This window comes from Lagenorhynchus albirostris, chromosome 2 (genome assembly GCF_949774975.1).
Source record: "Lagenorhynchus albirostris chromosome 2, mLagAlb1.1, whole genome shotgun sequence".
In the NCBI taxonomy this organism is placed as follows: Eukaryota; Metazoa; Chordata; class Mammalia; order Artiodactyla; family Delphinidae; genus Lagenorhynchus; species Lagenorhynchus albirostris.
In genome coordinates this window covers 78802872-78818074 of record NC_083096.1, presented here as the reverse complement: position 1 = coordinate 78818074, position 15203 = coordinate 78802872, and the positions used below count along the sequence as shown (strand labels likewise).

At 46.3% G+C, this 15203-nt stretch overlaps 1 non-coding gene across 1 annotated transcript; it reads right to left on the bottom strand.

Moving 5' to 3' along the window:
* Positions 1 to 6735: 6735 nt before the first annotated feature.
* Positions 6736 to 6808, bottom strand: TRNAV-AAC (transfer RNA valine (anticodon AAC)). Its single transcript has one exon. It is a non-coding gene; the product is annotated as a tRNA-Val (tRNA).
* Between the last annotated feature and the right edge of the window lie 8395 nt (positions 6809 to 15203).

Genomic DNA, 15203 nt, shown 5'->3' with positions numbered 1-15203 from the left:
GGTCTTATCGTTTTAGAGTGTAAAGGGTTTGCGGTTGTTTCTACCCTGTACGTTGCTCTAAAAGTGCAGAAGCCCTCCATTACCCTTTTGTCCCCCAAGTCTTATGCACAACAGGAGGACGTAAGCCGAGATCATCACTGATCCTCACAGAAGAGCTCTGGAGGAAAACAGGTCACTTGGAATCCAGGATTCCTCATCTCATCGTTATCTTCTGGGTTCCTTTTAGCAATGAAGTTTCTTCCATTGTTTGTTTGTACTAGTATTTATTGAACCCTTTCCATATAACTTTGAAATTAATTTGGTCCTATGCTTTTTTTTTAACAAATAAAAAATCATTCGTGTGCACATGTCTATAGGGTAGAGTTCTGGAAGAGCAACTGCTCTATCATAGTATTTACATGGTTTTGTATATGGTTCCATTCTCTCACCTTCGTTGGCTTATTAGCTATAACTCTTTCTTTTGCTGTTTTAGCGACTGCTTTAGGCTTTACAGCGTACATCGGTAACTTACCACAGCCTGCCTGCCAGCGATGCCACACCTCTTCACATTTCTCCCCTGCCGGCCTTTATGCTATTGTCATACATTTTACTTTGCATATGTTATAAACCCCACAATCCATCGTTGTTACTTTTCGTTAAACTGTCCCATGTTTTTAATAAGATTTAAATAGTAATAATAATACCAATAATAAAAATAAATGTTGTATATTTTCCCTGCAGATGCCATTTTGGTTGTCCATCAATTTGTGTACATCCAGATTTCCATCTGGTGTGAGTTTCCTTTTTCCTGGAGGACTTCTTTAACATTTCTTGTAGTGTGGGTCTGCTGGTGATGAAGTCTTTCAACGTTTGTATGTCTGTAAATTTTTCACCCTTATTTTTCAAAGACTCTTTGGGGGGAAGAAGCATAGAATTCTACGTAAACTTTTTTTTCCCCTCAGTCCTTTAAAGATGTTGCTTCACTATCTTCTTATATCCACTGCTTCTGATGAGAAATATGCTATAATCTTTATTTTTTTCTGTATGCAGCATGTCTTATTCTCCTGCCTTCTTTTGAGATTCCTTCTTTTTCAATGGATTTGAGCAGTTTAATTATAACGTGTTAGGTGTGGTTTTCTTCACGTTCCTTGTGTTAGGGTTCATTAGGTTCCTTGGATCAGTGGGTTTATAATTTTAATTATGATTGGAATGTTTTCTGTCATTGTTTCTTCAAAAATCTTTTCTTCCGGGCTTGCCTGGTGGCGCAGAGGTTGAGAGTCCGCCTGCCGATTCAGGGGACACGGGTTCGTGCCTCGGTTCGGGAGAATCCCACGTGCCGCGGAACGGCTGGGCCTGTGAGCCATGGCCACTGGACCTGCGCGTCTGGAGTCTGTGCTCCGCAACGGGAGAGGCCACATTAGTAAGAGGCCCGCGTACCGGAAAAAAAAAAATTTTTTTTTTCTTCCATAAAATTCCCCCCCCCCGCAGTGTTTTCAGGGACTCCAATTATATTAGGTCTTTTAAAGTTGCCCTAAAAAATAAATAAATAAATAAATAAAGTTGCCCTAGCCTTCACTTATGCATGCTCATTAAAAAATTTTTTTTGACTGTGAATTTCATTTTGGATATTTTAAAATTGTGGCTTTGTGTTCCACAGTCTTTTTTTTTTTTTTCTGCAATGTCTCATCTGCTGTTAATTCTAACTGGTGAATATATTATCCCAGACATTATATTTTTCATCTCTGAAGTTTGATTCTCAACTTTTGTATATGTTCTACATCTCTACTTAACTGTTTGGACATATGTAACACAGTTATAATAACTATTTTAATATCCTCTCTACTAATTTTAAATTATATCAATTCTGGTTCAGTTTTGATTGATTGATTATTTCCTCCCTATGGGACATGTTTTGCTGCCTCTTTGCATGGCTGGTATTCTTTGATTGGATGCCAGACCTTGTCAGAGTTTCCCTTTTGGGAAACTGGCTATTTTGGCATTCCTGTGAAACTTGAGATTCATTCTGGGGAGCAGTTAAGTGACTTGTAATCAGGTTAATGTCTTTAGGTCTTACTTTTATGATTTCTAGGTAGATCAGTCTAGGACTGAGTGTTCCCACTAGTGAGGCAAACTTCCTGAGGGCTCTTGCCAACGGCTGATGAATGATGAGTAGTCCAGTATGGCTGGTGGGACTGAGTAAGATTTTCTGCCCTGTGTGAGTACCAGGCACAGTTCCATGATCTTTTCAGAATTTTCTTTCCTTGGCTTCATGCAGTTCCTCTGCAAGTAGACCCTGATCAGAACTCTGCTGACTACCTGAGGAAGATCTTTTTCATATGTCTGGATTGTCTCTTCCATCTCTCTCATCACTGGATCTTTGTCCTATGGACTCCAGCTACCTTGCTCTCCACAGACCCTCAGCTTTATCTCCTCTATCGAGGACCTAGCCTCAGATCCTACTCTTCATGCCCAGCTTTGAATCTCTCTGGAAGCAGTAAGCTGGGCCAATGGTAGGGCTCACCTTGTTTGTTTGTGTCCTTTGTTGCCGGATTTCCAGTGTCTGGAAAACTAGCCTTTCATGTATTTTTCTCTTTTGCTTTTCTTGGGGGCAGGGGAGAAGGGGAGGGTGAGATTTCAAGCAAGAGGGTAAATATACAATAATTTCTGTCACTCCACATTTGCCAGAAGCTGAAGGCATCTTTTTATATGTTCCTAGTTTGGCTTCAATAGGAGTTGTGCTTATTTATATTCCAATGTATTATTCCAGCTTGATGAAAGACCCTTTTTCCTGCCAGTACAACAAGCTTTGTACATCTATCTGATATTCTAAGAAGGGGAGTGGTGCCCTCTGGGCTCAACTAAGCAAGAAATACAACAGAAAGACAATGTGGACATTACCCAGAGACACCTACTGCATATGTTCAGCAACTAAACCTCCAAGATGTTTAGAAAGTCTTCCAACAATTGTAACTGTTTTCAGTGGTGACCTACATAATTGGGTCCAGAGAAGACTGATTAGAATGACCTGAGATTGCTTCCTGCCAAGTAGCTTATTGATTGGAGGTGGGGAAACCATTGGTCTCAGACATTTGTTCCTCTTCCCTTTCCTATGTGAATTGCACTTTTGCCTTTGTTGAAGGCACACAATCTAATGACTGAGTGCATCCTATACCAGGGTGAACTAGCATACTGATAACTGTCGCTATGTAATTCCTTGACAGTGTTTGGCTATTTTTGAAAAAACAAATTACCCCATTTGAGACAAATCATTAGAACCAACAGAATCCTACTGCTGATAATGCATCAGGTGCAGACCTGGACACAAAGAGTTATTGGCTCACCTTCCCTTGGTTCTTCTGTTGACTCTCATGAGCATAATTGAGCTCTTTGGCTTTTACACACTAAATATGGTTCTTGGACAATCACTCTCTCTCTCTCAATCACACACACACACACTCTCTCTCTCTCTCTGTTTGTCTTTGTCTGTCTGTCTCTCTCTGTCCCTCATACTCTAGACTGCCCCCAATCTTACCCACTTTTCTCTCCTCCTCTTCTGCTTTCCAGGATCTCTCATTAGAATGCCTTCAATCACTGAGCACATATTAGGGCTTGCTAAATGCCAGACCCTACTCTGGGAGAGATACTGCATAGTGAGCAAACCCAAGGTCCCTGCCCTGCTGAGCCCACATCTGGAGGCATCCAAAAAAAAAGAAAAAAGTGTGGCAGGAACACAACAGCTTGGCACTGTGTCCTTTCCAGGTGTGTCCTCCCACCCCTCTCCCAGGGCACTAGCAGTGAAAAAGAAGACAAGGAAAGCCTAACAAAGAAGGGGAAAAGGGTGATTCATGATCTAGAAGGCAGGTAACAAAGATCAACCCCCTACACAAATTTTTAAAAAATAAAAACACTTCAGGAAAACAGCAAGTGTCCAGTGACAGCTCCTTAATTCCTGGAGCAGACATTGCATGTGTTTTACACTTCTTAAAAATGACAGTGTTGGCCATGCTCACAAACATCCCTTAAAGTACTGACATTTCCTCTTAACCTGTTACCATATGGCCACTTTATAATCTATAAAAATATGAGGCAAATGACTGAAAAATGGTAGGTGGAATAATTAACACAGTTACTTCTAGAATTATAAGACTTAATCTGCATTTAAAAGGTATCATATGGTATATTTAATTTACTGCAACACGTATTTTTAAATCTTATAAACGTAAATATTTATGGAATTTAAGTTTGCTTATTGGACCAGTAAAAATAATACAGCAAAATTAGGCAGTTCAGTGTCATTAGGATTTTGAAGAGAAAATAAATCTGAGACTTCTACAAAAATAGAACTGGAGTTCTTTGCTACCAATATTTTCTTCATTATTAGAAGAAAATAGCTCTTAGAAATTATTAAATTGGTGAGATGCATAAAAGGAGTCATCTTTATAAGTATGACATGACAAAAACATTGTCTATGCCGTTATATGTCAATTATTAGAATTCTTTAAAGTCTTTAAAAGTGTTTTGTTTTCTTTTTTGTTTTTGCTTTTGTTTTTTTACCTAGCACTGAAGACCACAAATTTATCCAGAGCTAAACTTCCCCCAACCCCCTGCCCCGAGTTACATGTCACCAAGAAAGAAAGTTCAAGAACAAAACCCAACCCATGGATGCCATCCCCTGGGATCCTGGAACTAGAAGCTCAGTGACTACCCCACTTTGGAGAGAGGCACAATGGAATATGTTCTGCAAACCAGGATGCCTCTGTCTGCTTGGACTCAGACTGGACCCTGGCCCAGGTCAAGGCCAAGACAAGACTAAGTACCATTATCACAAGGCAGCCACCCCCCTGACAGCACCCATGCAGACAATTCTGGGAAGCTCTTGAGAACTTTCCCTCTCCCTTTAATGTATTTACCACCTGCTCCACTCATCCTCCCACCACAGGAAAGATCCGTCACCTTTCTGTCCAGTCAGAACCCTTTATGCTCCCTGCAGGGCACAGAGAGCCAGGTAAGCGCCAAGGGGGCAGCTGCACCTCCCTGACGGTTACTCCCAAGGTAGGTGGTTCTAGCACTCAGATTGACCCAAGACCTCACTGGCCACCAAGGGAACCAGGAGGAGTCTGGAGGGCAGACGGTCTGGGGGGACTCCTAAAAGCACAGGGCATGCCTGGCGTGCACTTGGGGGAGAGCCGAATAAAACATCACCTGAATCTCCTCTACAGCCTCAAGAGAACAGATTCCAGGTTTCTGAAGTGGCAAGAGGGGCCTCCTCACGAAGACAAAGCTTCCTCCTGTCCTTGGAGGACAGGTCCCGCAGAAGCTGGTTTTGAAGGAGATGCCAAAGGAAAGGAGCAACAGTGGCCTAACCAGTGATCTTGAGTTGAGATGTCTGTAAGTTACTCTCAAATGGTGTAGCAAATCATGTATATGGAGAGAGAGTGAGAAAGCAAGCTTGGAAAATGTTAACTGTGAGATTAGGTACAGAATAGACAATGTTAGTGTTTCAAATTTTTGTATATTTAAAAGGTTTTATGTTTTTGTTTTCTTAATGAGTTTTTTGAAGTTAAGTCCCAGGTTCTCTTTGGATGAAAACTCCATATGTGAGACACTAGGTTTCTGAAATAAAGGAAGAAAAGAGTGGAGTGGAGGGCAGAAGCCCTGGTGGTTCATCACATTTCCCCTCCCCCACATGGAGGGTGCCTGGCAATAGGAACCCTGAGGAGGGTCTTGCATCGCCCTTCTGGCAAACTACCTCTGTTCGGGAAGAGGAAGATTTAGCGCAATTTAGAGCTTTCCTGACCTGGAATCGAATCCGGGCCCCAGCAGTGAAACGCCAAATTGTAGCTACCAGGCAACCAGACATAACAAACCTCCATAATTTGGCTTCTCCAGTTGAAAACTGTAAGAGTAAGGTTAGATTTTTGAGAATGGCAGAGCAGAAAAGGAGGCGATTCCCAGCGACCCGCGGCTGAAGGCAGCTGTGAAAGGCTCCCAGCCCTTGCGCCGCTGCTCATCACCTTTCACCTCTCCTGGGTGACGCTTTGGGCTCTGAGGCGAGGCCGCAAGGTAACTGGCTGGGTTCCATCCTGGTCTAGCTTTAGCGCTGTGTGCGGCAGAGCCAAGGTCATGCTCTCTTTCTGAACCTCGGTTTCCTTATGTGTCAGGTGCTGACTTGGCTTTCAGCGGCTGATGAGCGATTCCGTCTACTTCCTGATCTCTGAGCTCACTACAGGGGCTCTCCTGATAATGGCACGTGTAAGGACTCCTTTACGTGCCCCTACCAGCTGCAATTCTGGAGCCTGAAATTCGTCTACGTGTCTTTGGGTCGAGCACCCGGTGCGGAGTTGGGTCGGTCTCTCTTGTTCTGTCACGCAAATCAGCGTGTTCCGCAAGCGTGCTGAGGTGGGGTAAGCAAGTGAGCTTCACAGGGATAAACTTCTTGTTTCCAGAGACAAAATACGTGTCAGCGTGTAGAGGAGATTTAGGCGCCACATGAGGAGGTGAGGGGATTTCCGAATGTAAAGATAACCTTATCTTGGCTTTGTCCTGGGCCCTTCTTGGTCTGTCTGTGGCCTTGTCTTCAAAGTGACACAGAGAAGGGATGGTTGCTAGTGCTGAGCAGGCTTTCAGGCAATAAGGGAACTCCTCCTGTATTTCGGGGGGATAAAAATACAGCTGCACGCGCTACCTCAATCCATCCCACTCGCCCCGTTTTTTGGTGTTTAAACATGAATGTTAGTTTCAGAAAAAAAGTGGATGTGTTTCCGCCTGGTTTCGAACCAGGGACCTTTCGCGTGTTAGGCGAATGTGATAACCACTACACTACGGAAACAGATACCTCTCAAGCTCCTGATGACACATCTAAGAACTGTATCTCTTGCCACGACTGGCCACAAATATTTTCGAAAGTAAAGGACCCTGGGAGCACAGGCGAGCCCTCAGGTAAGGAGACTGCAGCTCCCGAGAGGCCCTCGTTTAGGGATCCTCGCCTCCCCCGAAGCGAGGTCCCTGGGGCCCCCACAGCTTCACTTCCCGATCCCGCATCCAACACACAGCTATGCACCGAGTGCAGGGATCGCCCTCGCGGACTCTCCAGCTCCCGGAAGCCTCAGGAGCCGGGGGTTAGGTGAGCCTGAGCCCCAGGTGACCTCGCATCCCAGCAGCGTGGACACGACCCCTCCAAGGCTGCGGACCCGCGCCTCGGTGGCCCTTTGCACGGCGCAGGCGGTCAGTGCTCTGGGCTCTCGGAAATGATCGATGCTTCGATTCCACCTGGGAACCATAGGACCCTACCTTCCCTTCCCCCTCGCTGCCTCCCCTCCCTCCCTCCTCCCCTCCCTCCCTCCCTCCCCTCCCTCCCTCCCTCCCCTCCCTCCTCTTCCTCTCCTCCCTCCCCTCTGCTCTGTCGCACCTGACCCGCGCGCTCCTTCCTCGAAAGCCCTGTCGCAGCAGCGCTTCTCCGGTGTCCTTCCCTGCAAAGGGGCTTGCTCAGGTGCCCCTGTGGCTTATTCTAGTCGTGTAGTTGAAGTCCAGTACTTAATCACACTTTCACGTTTAGCAGGAACCGTAGCAAAGGCTGACGTCTCAGGTCATTTGGCTGTTGGAAAAACATCGAACATCAACCCAGGCCTGTATTGACTTCGTTTGAAGACCAGGCCCAGCCGCGGAGGACGCAGGCGCGGTCCACGCCTATCTCACAGTTGTTCATTCCTCCCTCATCGTACTTGACATTCTTCTTGAGCAACAGTTTTGTTTTACCTTTTACAAGGTCTGAAACGTCTTTTATTTGCCTTTTATAATTTTCCAGTTCAACAGGTCATGGAGAGCGAATTTTAACCTAGGAAGACAAAGAGGTAAAGGCAGTTTTCCCAGAAAGCCGGTGTCTGGAGGGGGTTTCGTGTTCACCTCACAGCACATGGCCAGCAGGCAGACGACTTTCTTTTTGCTGAAAGACTTTAATGCAACGTCGTCTGTCCGTGTGTCTGTGTCTCCCTGTCTGGTTTCCTTTAAAAGTAAAGCTTTACAAGTTTGGGGAAGCATGTGCCATTTTCTCCAGCAGTTGCTTTTCTTCTTTCTTATTGTGGCGGTCACCGCGTTTCCTTCACACGTGAGGTTCAAGTGCTGCGACCCCGAGGAAGGCGCGGGCAGCATGCGCACTGACCCCAAAGCCGCGGGGCTCTGCCTTGTTGCGCGTCGACTCCAAGTGCCATCGAGGGTGCGACCGGACTGCAGCATCCTCGCCAGCGCTGGAGGGCTGAGTCCCCAAAGAGGCGGACTTGAAAATAGCTTTAGATCAGGACATTTCATGAGATTTTCCCACTTTTCCCTCCCCTCCAGGTCCCAGTTTTCACCTCCCACGCGCAGCCAGAGGAACGGATTCGCCGTCTTTCGGTCGCGTCCGGCGCGCTGCCGTCCCACGTGGACAGGACGAGGGGGCGGTCGTCCTTTCCCCGACAGGGGCGGAGGGACAGCGGGTCCCCGAGGGACCACAAACACACACCCGCGCCGCTGGGGCCCGCAAACCCCATCAGGCGGCCCCTGGAGCCTCCCTGCAGCCGCAAGGGAAGGCGCGGGCATCCAGAGCCGGCGAGAGAAGCGCGCTGAGGGCACCCGGCCCCGGCCCCGGCCTCGAGGACGGGCCCGGAAGAGGGACGCAGCCCGGGAAAAAGCGCAAGGGTCGCCCAACGCCCCCATCCGAGGTTCAGGGTGAGGGAGCCGAGCGTTACACTGATTTCCCCGCCTTTATCAGGAGAGTCGTTTGCCCAAGTCCAGAGTCGCAAAAGGGAGGGACTGTGTAGGCCAAAGTCCACCTGGACTGAGAAGCAAACACGAAGTCCTAACTAACTGCATGTGGGGTCAGAGGAAAACGCTGCGTGAGAGACAACTCTTTGTCGGAGCCTTAGGACCTGGAGTTGGCGTCATCTAAGGCGGGAGAACGGCAGGCGCCGCAGGTAGTGAGGGGAAGACCCGGAATCCAGGTCTGGGCGCGCAGCCTTGTTTGAAAGCGTTTTCCGTCCAGCCGTCCCCGATCCTGCATCCGCCGGGAGTCTTTTATGGTGTTGGGGATCCCGGGGTCTCATCCCGCGCGCCTCCCCTACAGCCCCTGCCCCGGCGGCCTGCTCTCCACACGCGGTCGCCTGGCAAAGGGGTGGCTCCAGGGCAGTTCTGAGGTGCGGCCCAGACGGGGCAACTCGCTCGGGACTGTGGCCCCGGCGGGCCTCGCGGGCGCGTCCACTGTCCCGCAGAGCGCTCGGCCTTTCGCGTGGGGCTTCTCTTTTGGAGAAAGCAGGGAGGGAACGTTCTTCGGGTACAGTTCCTTGGAGGGAGGTGCGGCACTCAGAACAGGAGGGCAGGAGACAGCAGACACTCATTATAGGCTTCCTACCATCACTTAACAAAGGGCTTGCGTACAACTGCTTGGTGGTCTCTTGGCTAGAATTCGGCGCTTTCACCGCTGCTATCCTGGTTCGATCTCAGTGAGGGAAGTTTTTTTTTGTGTGTGTGGCATCTCAGCACTCAGTAATCTTAACTTCCTCCTCACAAGTGTTATGTGCCCCAAGGTGCAGATGCAGTAGATCTCTGCATTGAATCCTTAAGTCAGTGAGGTCTGGACCCAGGGTCCAAGGCATCTCCCAGGCTGGGAGAAGGGAGATGTGATGAACAGCCTTGGCAGTCCCTCGCAGGATTCCTATCATCACTTACAAACGCAGAATGCACAGCTCCCTGGTGGTCTAGTGTCTAGGATTCAGCGCTTTCATCGCCGTGGCCCGGGTTTGATTCCCGGTCAGAGAAGCTCGTTTTTTGCAGTGTCACACGCAGCCGCCTTTACTTCTGCAGAAGTGTGCTGTGCCCCAATGTCCAGATGCATTAAAGTCTCTGCACAGAATTCTGAGGTCATTGAGGTCGGTCCCCAGGGTCCAAGGCAGCTCCCACGCGGGGAAAGGGGTGATGTGATGAGCAGCCTGGGCACTCCCTCGCCTCCACTCCTCCCATCATCTCAGATACCTACAGCCTCACTTTCAGTGTCCATCTAAAGAGAACTTGGGACTTGAGTACCAATTACTCCTTAAACAAACAAACAAACAAAAAAACCTACTTTGAAACCTCCGAAAATTTGCAAGAATAGTAACAGCATATGTTCTTCACCTAAATGCACCATTTAACATTTCCTCACATTTGCTTTCTGACTCTCTCTCCATGTACATGACTTGCTACACCATTTGAGAGTAACTTGCAGACATCTCAACTCAAGATCACTGTTGGAGCCGCTGTCGCTCCCTTCCTTCATCTCCCTCAAAACCAGCTTCTGTGGTACCTGTCCTCCAAGGCCAAGGGGAGATTTTGTCCTGGCAAGGAGGCCCCTCTTGACCTGTTCTCTGCAGGCCATAAGAAGCTTCAGGTGGAAATTTATTTGGCTCTCCCTGACAGTGCAGGCCAGAATGGCGTTGAGCTTTTAGGAACACAACTAGGCTGTAATCCGCCCCCAGAACCCACTGCCCTGCAGACTCTGCTTGGTTGCCTTGGCGGGCAGTGGGGTCTTGGGTCAGCCTGAGTGCTAGAACTGCCTACCTTGGGAGGGACCCTTCAGGGAAGTGCAGCTGCCCCTTGGCTCTTGCCTGGCTCTCTGTGCCCTGCCAGGATATCATTTTACTCATCTTTTTGTTTATAATATTTTTTATGCATACAGTATTATATTTCAACTTCTGTATACACTACAGTGTGCTCACCATCAAAGATTGACTTTCTATCTCTTGCCATACAGTTGACTCCCTTTACTCACTTCTCCCTCCCCCCTCCACTCTTCCCCTCTGGTAAGCATTGCCCTGTGTTTGTACCTATGTGTTTGTTTTGGTATGGTTCCGCTTGTTCATTTATTTGAAAATTAAAATAAAATTCCACATGTGGTGAAATCATAGGGTATTTGTCTTTCTTCGAATGACTTATTTCACTTAGCATAATACCCTCAAGTCTATACATGTTGTAGCAAATGGCAAGATTTCATCTTTTTTTTTTTAAGGCTGAGAAATTGCATGGCTGCCAAACCTCTAAGCATTCCCGTGATTTGTCAGTATGAAATACCTTCATTTCTTTCTGATTTAATGGTTTGTTCTGCTCTCTGAATGTCTTGTGCTCATGGGTATGTGCCAGGTGACTATAAGCTAACAGAGGTGAAAAACACAGCACCTTCTATGTTTATGGGCTTCAATAAACTAGTAATTATAACAGTGCACAGACTCCCCTGTGGCTGTGAGGCAGGGTGAGGAAAGGGGAGCAATATCAAGACAGTCATGTCTGGAACAGAGTTCAAAGTGCCCACAGCACATAGCCATAGAAGGGGCTGGCAGCATGACAACTATGTTATTCCAGATTCTCCAAAAAGCAAATGCTGAGCAGGATTAAATATACAAGGACTATATTAGGGAAAATACCTATGTGAAAGGAAATAGGAAGGTACTTAGGAAGGATGGGAGACACCTTAGAACATGAAGCAAATCAGACTCTGAATAAGGAAGACAGGGAGAGAAAGTGTCCAAGACTGCCTGCCATGAAGTCTAAATTCATCAAAGTTATTGTGGAGTCACCGAGCCAAAGTCAGCCAACAGAGAGTCCTATGTCTCCCAGGAATGGTTCTGCCTTTGCATCCTCACTGCACTCAGCTACTGGCAGGGAGCAGCCCATGGGAGATGCGGCCTCAGAGATAGATTTTAAAGCATAGCTGGGTCCTTCAGTCAGTTAAGATCTATGTATTACGAAGGTCTATAAGGCAAATTATCATGGCCATCATAGCAGCCAAACCCAGAATAGATGTAAGACTACACAAAAGTACTAGTGATTGGCAAGTATGGGGAACAGAAATAAGTACAGTGGTCACCTCTCCTTCCAGTTCTGTGAAAGCTACTGTCACTCACCTTTTGTCCTACCTTCAGTTTGAGCTATAAGTGGCAATAAGGAATAAGTGGACCCAAGAGCCACAGATGTGATTACTTCTGTGCCCTGGGCTGATCTCATGAGACAAGTCATCTTGTTGACAGCATCTTGATTAAAACTATTCTTTTTCTAGTAAGTACGGCATTGTTTCTTGCTCAAGCCTGCATGGAATGTAAGCATGTACAACAGTGACTGAGACAGCGGGCTGGCTCACATTGTGGAAGGCAAGGAGAGCAGGAAGAATGGATACAGGGAAGACATAACTAAACACTACTATATATATATATTTTTTTTTTTTTTGGCTGTGTTGGGTCTTCGTTGCTGTGCGTGGGCTTTCCCTAGTTGAGGTGAGCAGGGGCTACTCTTCGTTGCGGTGTGTAGGCTTCTCGTTGTGGCTTCTCTTGCTGTGGAGCACGGGCTCTAGGTGCGCAGGCTTCAGTAGCTGTGGCACGCGGGCTCAGTAGTTGTGGCTCGCGGGCTCTAGAGCTCAGGCTCAGTAGTTGTGGCGCACGGGCTTAGTTGCTCCGCGACAAGTGGGATCTTCCCTGGCCAGGGCCACTGCGCCACCAGGGAAGCCCACTATATTTTTTTAAAAAAGAAACTTGGGAATTCCCTGGTGGTCCAGTGGTTAGGACTCTGTGCTTTCACTGCTGAAGGCCTGGGTTCAACCCCTGGTTGGGGAACAAAGATCCCACAAGCTGTGTGGCGCAGATCCCCACCCCTACCTCCCCCAAAAACTAAATATGTAAGGAGATTGGGTTGCTGAGGGCCGTATCCACATTTCTTTTGAAGACAGGGGAGATTAGATTGAGAACGAATACTGAAAGAATAAGAGAAGGACTAAGAGTGCCCTCCTGAGAAAGCAAAGAAGATTGAGCCCAAAGAGATGTGATAAGGAAAAAAAATGGACGCACACCACATGGAATAATCATGCATGTGAAAGCACTTTGTACATTTCAATGTACCCCAAAAGAGAAGAGATAGATCTTAAATATAATGAATATGCATTGCCATTAATTCAGTGATTCTTATGTTGCTTGGCATTATCTCACTATCTCACTCACTTAATGCTTCCAGCAACCACATGAGGTAGATTTTTTATTATGGTGTTAGAAATGAGGAATTTGGGACTGGCTTAAATACCTGAGAGCCTACATTGTTTGTCTAAAGCAAAAACCAAAAAAGTAGTGGCAAACCAGAACCTCCTGCAAATAGTGGGGACAAACAGCTGTAATTAATACAGTAAAGGCTCATGACAGTTTATTTGAATCTTTTGGGCCAGATGTTTCTAAGATGTCGGAATTTGTTATTCTTTTAGGAAAATAATATAAAGCACAGCCTTTATATTACACAACACCTCCAGTGAGTACTGGGATTGTATCCCACAATCAAATACATATACTGGATTCTAAAAATATAGGCATCACTTGTCTTGCCCTAGTCACTTCCAGCTCATGAAATGAGGGCCACTTCATTTGGTGTCTTTATCTGGAAGGACATTCATCCTGGAAAAACAAGTTCTCCTGTTGCTTCTCCTTCCAGTTCTATGAAAGCTACTATCACTCCACCTTCTTTTGCTCTACCTTCCATTTGAGCCCTTGAAGCTGGGACTGAGAGGATAGCAGAGCCTCCTCAGGAATTCCATCTCCTTGGAGTGTTCTGGTGAGCCCAGGTTGGAAAGGGGTAAAGGAGGGGGAATTTGGGTTCTCATCACTGCAAAGCAGTCAGCTGGAAGGTGAGCCCAGTCACACCCACACTGATATTGAGACCTAAAGCAAAGGTGGAAGGAAGCATCACTATTGGTATCTGAGGTGAGCTAGGGCCATATAATGGCCCCTGGGGTGACCTGCACTTATCTGGGTTCAGAGAAATAAGACTGGCACCTAAATTCAGGGAAACTGAGCTTAGTACCGAGGCATCAGGAGATGTGCCGGATTTATTTGTGGGAGGTTGACGGGGGTTGAAGAGAGCTATTGAGATGGTGTGAGTGCCTTTGCGATAACCTACTGAGAAAGGTAGCATCCAGTAAAGACAAGCACATAAAAACTATGCAATAGAACTATTTAAAAGACCAAGCCGTGAATATCGATTAAAGAATCATAGAACCTTACAGTTGGATTGTGCCTTAGGCATCTATCTCAGCAAGTTCTCCTTTCAAGGATTCACTCTCAGACATTCTCCATGATGAAACATCTACTCTGGTCTTGAATACTTCCAAGGACAGAGAGCTCTCTCCACTATGAGGCACGCTACTTCTGTCACTGGACAGTTCTAGTTGGTAGAAATGGCTCTCATCAAGTCCACCTTGGCCTTCACGTCACTTTCACCCACTGGTGTTCATTCTGCCCTCTAACTCCATAGTCTAATTTCATTTCCACATGGCAGCTGTTCCAATATTTGATGAGCCTGTATTCAGAATCTTTTCTTCTCATGTACCTTTTTTCATGAAATACTCTGTCATCCTCTGAAAACTAGCAAAACTATGTCTCTTAGTTGGCAACTAGAAGTTCTCTTAAAACCGAGTTATGCCATGACCAATATAGAGCACATGGGCCTGAATTTTATCCTTGACTCAGCTCTCTGGGCATTCTTCTGACCTGCTAAGTTATCAATATGGCTTAACTTGCTCTTGGTGAACCCATTCTGCTTATCAGTGCCCATCTTTTCTATGTGCTTACATGTCATCTAATTAATACCAATCCATTCTTAGTTTGAAAAAGATCAAAATAAAATTTACTCTTCTATATATATTGAAATATATTATTTCTACCTTTCTGAAAATTGGACAACTGCTATTTTCCAGGCTTGAGGCAACTCTGATCTTCATGACTTTGAGAAGCAGCTTCCGTCATTCTGTTGAAGGGAGTGCACCCGGGTCTGGTAAATGGTCTTCATTATAAACGTTCAGATTTTATGCTACTATATTTTCACGTGATAGTTTTTCTGTTCTTTCCAAGCATGTAATGGGGGTCAAGGAGTCCCACGGCCCCACTCTTAATAGCTCCAACATTTTCCCAGCATCGGCCTTTCTGGTCTAGTTCTCTGAAATAGAGATAGCTAATAGAGAAAATGTATTTTTTCCTTTAACCTTTGCTATGAATTTCAGGCCATTCTGGGTTTTATTCTTTCCTGCCCAGATTTTACTTTTTATAGACACTCAATAAATACGTGTAAACAAGTTTTAAATAATAATTTATTAAATTGATCCATTCATTTAAAGGTAATATCTGATGCCTCCAAGTTTACATCCACGAATGCTGTTGGATAGGGCTGGAAAATCTGGAGAACATATCTCTAGA